A 12,405-nucleotide genomic window follows, 5' to 3' on the forward strand; every position below is an offset into this window, starting at 1 on the left:
TTTATTTAATATTTAAGGCCATTATGACACAATGATCTTATATATTTATAAGGGAGTTAAGGGGAGGGGGTTTCACTCGCTATTGCCATAGATACCACCAAAGAGTATATGCCACTAAGGGCCGGTATTATAAAAGCACAGTTTAAGCGGAGATTAATTAATCGGCGATTGAACGTCAAACCAAGATTGAGAGCGGTTGCGTATTATAAACACCGTTAGAAAAGCGTTTGGTGAATCTGCGTTTGAGTTTACGATCCCTAGGACGGTAACACTGTGAGCGAACCAAGGACCAATCAGAGCGCAGAATTTTCAGTGGCCGATGCATCAGCTGACAGGTGATGACGTTGTTTACGTTCTTCGTACCGATCGCGTCCGCACCGCTCGTTCTTTTCGTTTCTGTGCCATTTGCCGCTGCCGCTGTGACTGTGCTGATCTGTTCATCCCCTTACGAAATCGTTTTACATAGCGCTGTTCTGCCTGCCACTGTGCCAATGACAGACAAGGGAAAAAGCGAGTGGTTTTTACGGACGCGGACGCCCATCAGCAAGCGGACTGCGTTCAGTCATATTTGAAAATAAAGGGACGGACGCCTCTACTACCAAGAACAAGGTTAAGCATCAGGATATCATCATTCATCAGATATAAGTTTTTTGTTCGCATCTATATCCCTAATCATTCTGTGTGAAAAACCTCACAGGTAATGAAGCTGGAGCTGGTGACGACAGCCTCACCATTGATGGGAAATTATTAATTAATTAACACACCCAGTTACGCAAAATATGTTTGTTTGGGTGGGCAATTAGTGCTCTAATCCTGTTTTCTAGGGATCTAACAATATCCTTGGATAACCGAAATCTCTGCCCAAATTCCTCTTCATCCCACTTGCCGAAATGATCAACACGTTCTTTAAAATTTCTGTTCTCCTTCTAATGAACTCATCCTCTTGCACATCCAATTCCATTTATTTCCATTTCGTTATAAATCGAAACAATGACACAAAACAAAATAAACTGGTTATGATAACCTTCATTCTTTACACGTTCGCGCGCCTAATCTCCGTTTGGGCCCCAAAACCCGAGAAAATTGACGGATTGACTACAATCGGAGATTGAGCTCTGGTTAAGACTCAAACGGCGTTTATAATACGCGCAATCGCACTCAAACTACGATTGAACGCCAATCTCCGTTCAAGCGGGCTTTATAATACCGGCCCTTAATACTACCAACGACAGAGTTGGACTGGGTCAAGCATACAGTGACCCAGTTAGTTTACTGACCCAGTGACCCGGTGACCCAGTGACCCGGTGACCCAGTTGACCCGGTGACCCAGCTTGACCCGGTGACCCAGCTTGACCCAGTTTGACCCAGTGATCCAGCTTGACCCGGTGACCCAGCTTGACCCGGTGACCCAGTTTGACCCGGTGACCCAGCTTGACCCAGTGACCCATCTTGACCCAGCTTTACTCAGTGACCCGTCTTGACCCGGTGGCCCAGTAATTAAATTATTGTTAGGTATCATCCAAAACAATTTCAAGTAACTTTTAATTTAAAAAAAAACTTCCTCAATAATATTCGGCAACAAGCACGTAGCCCAATTTCATTCAAGAGAACTAATACCTAAAAAAATCAAATGCATTTGTTTATAGTTTGTAGTCAAGTAGTCAATGAAAGTATTTAGAGAAAAGATTTATTTGGATTAAGCTAACTAGTAGAAAAAAAATTAAATGTGAATGAACACCTGTAAGCAAACTGGTAAGCCCTGAAGCAAAGAAATAACATTATTCTAATACAATTCGGGACATGGAAAGTTTTTTACGGCAGTATTAAAGCAAACATCACAGAAATGGCAGTTGTCAAGCAATCGAGTATTATTTTCAACAAACCAGCATTTCATTTATTTCATAATCTGTACACTTGAACCGAGAGCACTGACTTAACTGCGTTATTCGATCAAACTAGGCGACTGGGTCGAATTGGGTCCCCGGGTGAAATTGGGTCGCTGGGTCAAACTGGGTCACTGGGTCAAGTTGGGTCACTGGGTCAAACTGGGTCACTGGGTCACTGGGTCAAACTGGGTCACTGGGTCAAACTGGGTCACTGGGTCGAACTGAAAAGAGTATGACGTGACCCAGCGACCCAGTGATCCAGTTTAATTTAGTGACCCAGGTGACCCAGTTGACCCAGTGACCCAGTCCAACTCTGCCAACGAATACACAATGCTACGGTAACACGATGAGACACTTTCCTATATTGCCATATAATTTGCCAAATTTAATTTAAAATGTCGGTATTTTCACATTTGAAGAAAAATAGCCCATATTATGCGGAGCTAAAGTGACATCTTATGGATTGTCCCTATCTTGCAAACACTGACTCGCCATAAAAAGTATCACTGCTACTATTTATTCTCCTCGCAAAAGTGACAAAATGGAATAAAAACGACCAAAGTTTAAATTCATAATTTTTTTAATTCATATTTTGCTTTTTTTTTTAAAAAATGTATACAAAAACAGCTGCCTTAAAATAAATCTGGAATTGTCCACTGATTTTGTTCTCTCGCTCCACTCCTCCAAGTCAGTTGGAGTGGAGATCTCCAGAGCACGACGAACTGTATCGTGAAATCTCCAAAATGTGCTCGCGACGGATCCGTAGACTAAATCAACGTGTAATAAACCCATAAAGAGCGTTTAAAAAAGCGGCAGAGCACCTCGGTGTGCCCTAAGGAGTCATTGGATTTGACGATTGTTACATGTGGTGTTAACTGTGCAAAGTTTGAACCGAATAGGTTCAAGCGTTTGCCATAGGCAGAGAGACCGGAGACGTGACCCTACGGGGTCATTAGATTTGAACCAAATCGGTCCAAGCGTTAGACAGTTATTATGTTCACGGACAGACGGACGCCATCGACTCCCCTATAAAGCTTGCATCGCTTTACTCTGCCGCTTAATAAAGTGTAACTCTTGTTAGGAGGAACAAAAAGTGGCAGTACGCAATGAAATATTAATATACACATGCTGGGCTTTGCGCAATATTTTATACCGTTTTCCATATTTAATTCCCCGTAGCTTCGTTGGGGGATTTAAATAATCATGTGTTCGCAGTTGTTTTCTACAAGAATCTTTAAATTAGTACACTGATACATTGTCCAGGATTTTGATAGGACGAACCTTCGTTACTTCTCCTCATGTAATTTTCTTATTTTCAAGTAGGCATTCCCTTGCAAAATGTATGCCTCACAATGGCAAATGACGTGGTGTGGTGTTCGTACCAGTGCAAGGTATCTTGATTCTACAATGACACAATTTGCTTTCAATTTTGAAATTGTTGTAGCTAATTACTAGTACACAAAATAGCATATATGCCATAAGACCAAAGCGCGGCCTACCTTCGAGTGCGGGTTGACCTCAACAAGGTTTTTTTTAGTCGCCTTGATATATTGTTCTCCGCACTATTCTAATTAAAATTGGGATCACCAGTTTCGTACCAAGATAAAATTGTAAGTTTTTGATATTAATATTTTTAGTATTCTGATGAAGGTTGCTATGTCAATCGAAATATATAAATTTCATTAAAAACGGTTTTTACATTTGGCCTACCACCTTAAAGCCTAAACTGGACTCCCCCATCTTAACCACCCATACATTGGAATATTGTAGCGAATATTGCACAGCGATGTCTAGACGCCATCAGATAGCCATCAACGGTTCAACGTGCCATTATGTCGGTAAAAGATTAATCACCGGCGATAAGGAACGAGGCGTATGTGACGCATTCTTTCTGGGAAGTATGGTGCGTTTACTCGAGTATGTTCTAGAAAGTTTTTGTTTGCTACATAAGAAAATTGAGCGTGCTTAGTTTTTAGTCTCATGATCGATGTTGAAGTGAAATACTGACGTTTGCGAACGTGCCTGGCCAGGATTAGAAATTCCTGCTGGTAATTTCATAGGTGGTATAGCGTAACCAGGTACTTTTTTTAACGAGGTTGAGTTGACCCCCCCCCCCCCCTGTCGCGCAAGTCGACCAACCAATTTTTCTCAGATTTTGCATACGCATTGTACATGCTTCTACAGGTGCCATGCAAAACTTTTGAAATGGTATTATAATGCAAGGTCTCATCGAAAGGAATTGGTTTCTACAAACTATAACTGTCTTTCGCGATTCATTTTTGGGATCAGAGGATGAGGGGGAAGGGAGGGAGGCAGAAATTGGTTTTATCGTTCATGGTTCTCTACCGCCATTTACCCCTTATCAAAATTGAGGACGAGGGAGGAGACACTGACTTTATACTTCATGGTTCTTTACAGTATTTTAATTAAAGGTATCGAAAGAAATTGACTCCTACCAACTATCGCTTTCCTCCATGACCTATTATCGGGATCAGCTATAATTCCTTGCCTTTTTGTAATTGGTGGAGTCAAAGCTTTGAGTGCGAATATATCGAAAGCGAAGTGGCAAAAGAGAGTACTCATATAGAGCGATTAGAACGTTTGGTTGTAACAGATCTATTGGCGAGGTCAAAATGAATATCTCGAAAACGGAGTAGTCAGAGGAGAGTATCCACGAAGGAAAAAGAGAACGTTTGGACAAGAAATACATACTTATTGGTGATGCCAAAATGAATACCTAGAGGGGTGTTGAAGGACGGTACTCAGTACTCACAAGGAAGAATAATAGAACGTCTGGATGAAACATGTCTATTGGCTACGTTAGTTTAAGTGCGAATATGTCGATGACAGGGTGTCGGAGGATGGTACTCGCAGAAGGAAAGTGGAACAATAATATGGATGAAAGTGTAGTTAATTCTGATGACGTCAATAATGTACAAAGTTGAATAGATTAAATGATTAAAATGATTAGTTGGCTTTATTATACCGTAATCATTATTGGATTCAAAAGCAACTTTGTGTCCAAATTAGTCATGTCAATTGTGCTGTAACAATTATCAAACTACAGTAAGATCTTGTCGGGTACTACCACATTCCCTTTTTGGGTACCCACTTCTGACGTCTTGTTCACCCGCAATTCGCATTTTGGTGGATTTCGGTAAAAACCCTTCTCAAAATAGTACTCAATTTTGGGGCACTTCTTATAGCTCGAGTTTCGATTAGCGACTCGAGAAAGAGAGATAGCGATTCGAACTTTAAGAAACTTGAAACCGTCTGACAAAATTCGCAATGGAAGATAACTTTTGTGAGCCCGAAGTTGACAACCACTCGAAAACGCGCGCCTTGCAAGAAGTTGTTAATTTCGGCCCTAGGAAAAAACAACATGCTGTCATTCAGGAGTTGTCCGCGTTTACAAAATCTTTTCGACGATAGCAGTTTTGAAAACAATCCGGAACAATACTGCAATACCTACCATATAATGAAAGATTTGAGATTTCTAACATGCGGTTAATCTCCTGAATTGCTAACCGTTTTGAAGGTAGGTACCTATCGCAAAGGAAGATACCTTTTGGGCGCCCGAAGTCGACTACCCCTCGAAGACGCGCGCCTTGCAAAAGGTGGCTAATTTCACCCCTAAGAAAAAAAATTCCGCCATGCAGGAGTTGTGCGCGTATACACAATGTTTGCGACGAAACTAATCTTTTAAAAAATCTGAACTGTAGAAGATAGGCAAAAACTGAAAAACCACCATGTCAGTTCACGCTCGGGGATGGCGCCCAGATGTCGCCGACCCCACATCATATAGCCACATCTCTCAAGTTGTTAATTACACGGCCCCGGTAGGTACATGTACACTCCTCGTCATTCTACAAGCGTGCTTATACGGGCCTGCATTTGCTGCCGGCCAGTCAGCCAGCCGACCGAAGTGGATTAAAGGCTATCTTTTTACACATACATTTGCAAAATAATGCGCTAAAAAATAGTAGATACTTAATATACTATATGGCTAAACACCAAATCCTCCAAATATTGTTTAAAATAAACCGATACAACGAAATATCGAAGGATCCTCAGTATTACAATCACTTTTAACGACAATTTATTTTAATCTTACAAAATACATTTTATAGTTAACAAAAATGCATCAAATTCATGTCTTGGGCTTTGAGATAATGCTCTTGGTTTTTTCCCAACGATCTTGGTGCATAAATAACGATTTTGACATGTTTTGATCAAAATCCATGTGGTCCATAAAAATAGATCAAATTCATGTTTAGATCATTGAGATAATGCTCTTGATCTTTTTTCCCAACGATCTTGGTGCACAAATAACGATTTTGACATGTTTTGATCAAAATCCACGTTTTCGCCAAAAATTCATCAAATTCATGTCTTGGGCATTGAGATAATGCGCCTAGTCTTTTTCCCAATGATCTTGGTGCATAAATAACGATTTTGACATGTTTTGATCAAAATCCACGTGGTCGCCAAAAATGCATCAAATTCATGTCTTGGGCATTGAGATAATGCGCTTAGTCTTTCCCAACGCTCTTGGTGCATAAATAACGATTTTGACATGTTTTGATCAAAATCCACGTGCGGTCGCCAAAAATGCATCAAATTCATGTCTTGGGCATTGAGATAATGCGCCTAGTCTTTTCCCAACGATCTTGGTGCATAAATAACGATTTTGACATGTTTTGATCAAAATCCACGTGGTCGCCAAAAATGCATCAAATTTATGTCTTGGGCATTGAGATAATGCGCGTAGTCTTTTTCCCAACGCTCTTGGTGCATAAATAACGATTTTGACATGTTTTGATCAAAATCCACGTGGTCGCCAAAAATGCATCAAATTCATGTCTTGGGCATTGAGATAATGCGCCTAGTCTTTTCCCAACGATCTTGGTGCATAAATAACGATTTTGACATGTTTTGATCAAAATCCACGTGGTCGCCAAAAATGCATCAAATTCATGTCTTGGGCATTGAGATAATGCGCGTAGTCTTTTTCCCAACGATCTTGGTGCATAATTAACGATTTTGACATATTTTGATCAAAATCCATGTGGCCTCAGAAAAATAATTTAACATTTTTGAATCACACACATGCGGTTATCAAACGTGCACGTTATCAACTCTTTCAGCATCAAGATAATGCGTTTGAAAGCTTTTACAACTCTAAATTCATGTGTAAAGAATAATTTTGGGTACATTTTGCTCTAAAACTTTTGACCGAGACCACAGAGAAGAGTTATATTGAATTGTTACACATCTAAGAGTCATAGGGAATAATCTAGCGAAAGTCCGAACTCGATACATGACCTAGGGAATGAAATATGTTAATTTTTATTATATTGAGTTCGCAGTTTTTCCTGTTCCCGATTCACTCGAAGTCGTATAACTTTTGTTCCTGTTGAACCAGCTTCCTGAAAATCAATAGCGTCCGTTCTTAATGTCCAACGTACCCGTATACCAAATTTCAACACAATCGGCCACTTTTAAAAAGAGTTAGAGCGCACACGGACGGACGGACGGACGGACGGACGACAATACAAAACTATAAAGGATCTGAGGATCCTTAATAATTGCAACGTATGCATTTTTGGGAAGGCAGGATTATGTCTAATACAATAAAGAGACATCATACAGGCTGATTCAAATTCGAGGACCAGCATTGGGATCTTGAAACTGTAAAGATAGGTAGGTAGTCTAAATTTGGCAAAGTTGCATATTTTGATGCTTAACAAAATGCAGTTTTGAAACTGAAATAATTCCGAGTACTTTCGGAGATATCCGAAAAAAACTAAATCTTGCATAACCGTTTTAATTTTTTACTGAAGCTATTTTAAAAAAATTTTAAAAATAAATAATGCATTATTATGGCCATTTTTTCCCTCTACAAGATGCTAGTTTTAAATTTTAAATCCGACGTTTCGTCTGCGGTTAACCAACTTTGATTTTTCTTATGGAAGTTATTTTTACTTTTTGTGTCATTTGATGGATAATTTTTTTCTGATTTCAAAAATGTAAACATCACAATTTTTTTAATTTTGTTAAAATATCTTCTTTTTTGCCTAAAAAAATTTGTCTTAGGAGTCTACGTACATAGTTTCTTGCGTTTTCCCAAATTAATAGCGCTATTTCTGATTAAAAGATAGTGATGTTCACATTTTTGACATCAGAAGAAAAATCTCTATCAAATGACACCAAAAGTAAAAAATACTTCCATAAGAAAAAACAAAGTTGATGATGGTTAACCGGAAACGAAACGTCGGACTTAACATTTAAAACTAGTATCTTGATCTCGAATTTGAATCAGCTTGTATAGAAAGAAAAAAATTGGTGTGGCTAGCACAGATACCACCCGCACACCTGCGCATGTGCGATTCTGCCTCGTTCTTCCCTTTTATGTCTACGAACATGTGTACTAAATTTGTTTCCAATCGGTTCAGCCGTTTAGCCGGCAATGAAGGTACAGACAGAAATGCTGATAGACCGACAGACCGACCGGCATCATCGAGATTTTTTTTGATTCGGATTCCTGGCGCTTTAAAAGTGTATTTTCGTCAAAAAAGTGGGGCGTCACGTGCGGGTGGTAACAATTCAAATTTCAAACGAGTATCTCAAAATCCAAGAGGGTTATCCATACCAAATTATGCTGGCGCCATTTTGAAGGTCACAAAAAAGTAACGCGCAAAAACCAACCCAGCCGCCAGTGCAAATGGGATACCCTTGAAATTCCGCAGCTTAAATTTACGTTAAGTAAAACCGGCTCAAACGGGTAACACGAAATGTGATTGGTGATTTTTTACAATCTAAATAATCCATTTCTTTAATTGATATGCTCTTCAGCTAAACTTTCATTGATATCAAACTCCCAAATGGCCTACATCCAAGAATACGCGCGTCAATTATATTTACTGATAAAAAAATCCGATACAACTGAATAAAATGGGATTGAGCAAATACAAAAGTTAGTTACCTGAGGTTTAATTAATATTTATCTAACACAGAAAATCGGACACTTATATGTATGTTCTTTGTAACAAGAATTATAAAAGAAACTCTTCGTTTGGAAGTTTCGGCAGTTTTTTCGCTGTAACTTTTTGGCTCGTTAGTCTACGTAGCCGAAAAACAATAGCGACCTTTCTTATACCTATCCTTAAAAACATGTGTATCAATTTTCAAAGCGATCGGACGTTTCTACACAAAGTTATCGTGCACACGGACAGACAGACGGACGGACAGACAGACAGACAGCAATACAAAATTATAAAGGATCTCGAAGATCGTTAATAATCAAACAACGCGAAGAACAGACATGTTGATTCAAGGAATGATCGAATGGGAATTAATTACTTATACAAATTTATTACTACGAAATCATTTTGAATAGTCAATAGATGAACATTTTAGGAATGCTGCAGTGTTTTCCGCATTCAAAATAAAAGCTCATTTACGCGATAAGTACGTGGATACAGATAATTTTCATCTGTGGTGATACTGTACCTGCCTTTCATTACTTATCTGTAAAGTATGTTTATCTTGCCCAAAAGTGTTTATTATTGTGTCGCGAAGACATTTTGTATTCTTCTGTTCCGTCTCATCAAATATTTATTTTCTCGTCATTCTAGGAAAGCAGATTAATTTAGCATTTCTAATTTGCCGATGTAAATGCCGACTAAGGACATCTTAAGGGAGGTTGACCCCCTACGTAACGCCCCCGCTTTTGAAAGCTTTCATTCAGCCCCAACTGTCTGTAAAAATGTGTTCGCTTGAACTTTTAAATAAATTTTCCAAAGAACAATAATATTATCTCCTTGCTTCATTTTGTGCAGGTTAGGAACTTAGGAAGACGAATGGATGGATTACGCAACCGTTAGGGGGTGTACAACAATGGCGTCATCACAGTAATCGATAGTTATTTTGCAGGGTCGTTCGTACCTACTTTCGTATTCGAGCGTTTAGTTCCGCCGAGAATGCTCATATTAATAGTCTTGCCGAATTCTTGAAAAGAAAATCGTGCGGTAGCAAAACGATAATAATAATGGTAATCTTTGTTTACTGATAAAATACCGTGATACGCATGCGTCGGCAGTTAAATTTAAATGCGTTAGTTCAAAAGCCACAATCTATTTTTGATACCTACACCACGAGACCAATTAATAATTGGTAAGTACTATTTTTTCAAAGTATTGTTCATTATTTTTATACGTTTTTTCCTTATGCTTACTTTTTGCGTACGAGTTTACTGTATTTTGTTCATAGAATAGGTAGGTATAGGTGTTTTGTTCACTCTCTATATTGATAGCAAGCTTCCTTCCGTTGATAATTTTACTACTTTTTAATCGCTTAGGTACCTGATCACAATCATGAATCAGTCATAGGCGGGTTGTGATTGCGTTTTATGTGATTATTGAAGAAATTTCATTAGGTCAGTAGCACAATAAAGTAGGTTATGTACATGCGACAGTGTTGGGAATGGGAAACATCCCTACCTGCTAAATGGTCACAATACCTGTATTTATTGTGCAAATACAAATATTTTGCATATCAACTTTCGCGTAATGTTAGTTACACCCTACACACCCACGTTTGTAGATTTAGTGATTAGTTACCACACGATTACTGTTAAGTGTTGATAAATCGCGTATTTTCATTTTGGCGCCTCCGTATCGTGATGAATGAAAATCGTATGGGTAGTACCCTAGACCAAATACACTTAGAATGGAATTCTAAAATTCAAACATGTTAAAAAGTGTGCTTTTTTGTCGCATATTTTGTATTCTTGACGTTTCACATTTGTAGAGTAGAATTTCATCTCCATACTAGATGTTGCAAAATTGTAAATCTGTTACCATAGACTTCTGCTCTTTTTTTTACCTTTTGTGCCCCATTTATCGTTCAAGGCACACCTTAGACTGATTATATAGAGGGAATGAAGTTAGAAATCTCTCAGCGTTTTAATTTTGAGCTGCTATTTTTGATTTAGAATGGGATTATGCGATATTCATGCAAAAGATCGTCAACAATCATTAATATGTATTTGAAATCGGCCCGCGTTTCGTTGGCGTATAACTTGGACTTCACTTTACCCCGAAACTGCCTCTCGGAGATGACGCATAGCGCTTTGAAGGACCTCCCATGAAAATTTCAAATCACTCACTTCATAAATTATGGATCAGAAACCAGGAAATATTACGGTTGATAGTAACTCGACGATGTTTGGTTGCATTTAGAGTTTAACTGGCAGTGGTATTAAGCTTTCCAAAAGACTATGTATGCCATTAGTATATTGTCAATAAACCGTAATACTGTAATAAATTGTACAATTATTCGGGTGTAATAATTGTATGTAAGAAGAAATTGGACGACAGAAGGGCGTTTCTCAAAAAAACCAAAGAAGGTTCAAAAGGGATCGTTTGGGAACTAGGTACGTTTAAAAAAATCCCCAAACTTTGCGATTCTTCTAGAACTTTTTCTCGACAACCATAAAAGATAGAAGAATGAAACTGGCGGTTTTACTTATGCTTTTGGATGTGCCCTTTCTAAACTGGTAAACATTTCAAAAAAAGTTATGCACATTTTAATTGTCGAAATCACACAACTATTAAATGTGCTCGCCTCGTTGAAACGTCGTAACATAATTATGCGCAAATTGCGTACTTTTACTTTTACGCAAGGAAAGTATAGGTTTACCCCAACAAAATTTGGAGAAAATAGCAGTGTTTTCCCATTTCTCGTTCAGAAATACACAAAAAAATAGTTTACCCAAAATCGTCCTGTAACCTTCATTTTCATGCCTACTTTCTGTCAGGAAATTTTTGTTTCCATGACAGAGGCACATCAGCAGACTACATTTCCTGCCGCTTGTCACTTTATTAGCCGCACCTGTCACTTTAACAGCCGCACCGTCACTTTACCGGCCGCATTTGTGACATTTGTAAATGTCTATAATGACTGATTGACAATAATCAAAAGTTCTATATAAAAATTGAAATTTTATATTTAAATACGATTTCGGGTAAAATTTAATACAAAACTCGTCACTAAAATGACACTACTTCACTCGGAAATTAAAGTACTCGGCCCCAAAGGGGGCCTCGTCCTTCAATATTCCCTCGCCAGTAATGTATCATTTTCCTGACTTTTATGTAAATAACTATTTTGAAAAATATCTTGTTACGCTGTCGTTGGCAAACTTTTTCTTGTTTGCAGAATACAGTCTCTGGTATACAAAAATTTATGTTTTATTACTAACGGGGTACGGTATCGCGTAAATGAACCCTATCATTCCTCTTTGAAAAAAAACCAGTTTTCGGGGAATAATAAAAAATTATCAAAAATTTACGATTTTCTTATTTATGAATTTATATTTTATTTATAGCGAATTTTCTAAAATGGGTGCACTATGGAGTCATTTCGTTATTTTTGTATTCGGTAGCTTACATATAGGTCTAGCTCCTGAGCCAAGAAAAATGTTGCCGTCTAATGTGCATAATTTTGTAGTTTACAG

The sequence above is a fragment of the Photinus pyralis genome, unplaced genomic scaffold (genome assembly GCF_008802855.1).
Source record: "Photinus pyralis isolate 1611_PpyrPB1 unplaced genomic scaffold, Ppyr1.3 Ppyr1.4_LG7, whole genome shotgun sequence".
NCBI lineage: Eukaryota > Metazoa > Arthropoda > Insecta > Coleoptera > Lampyridae > Photinus > Photinus pyralis.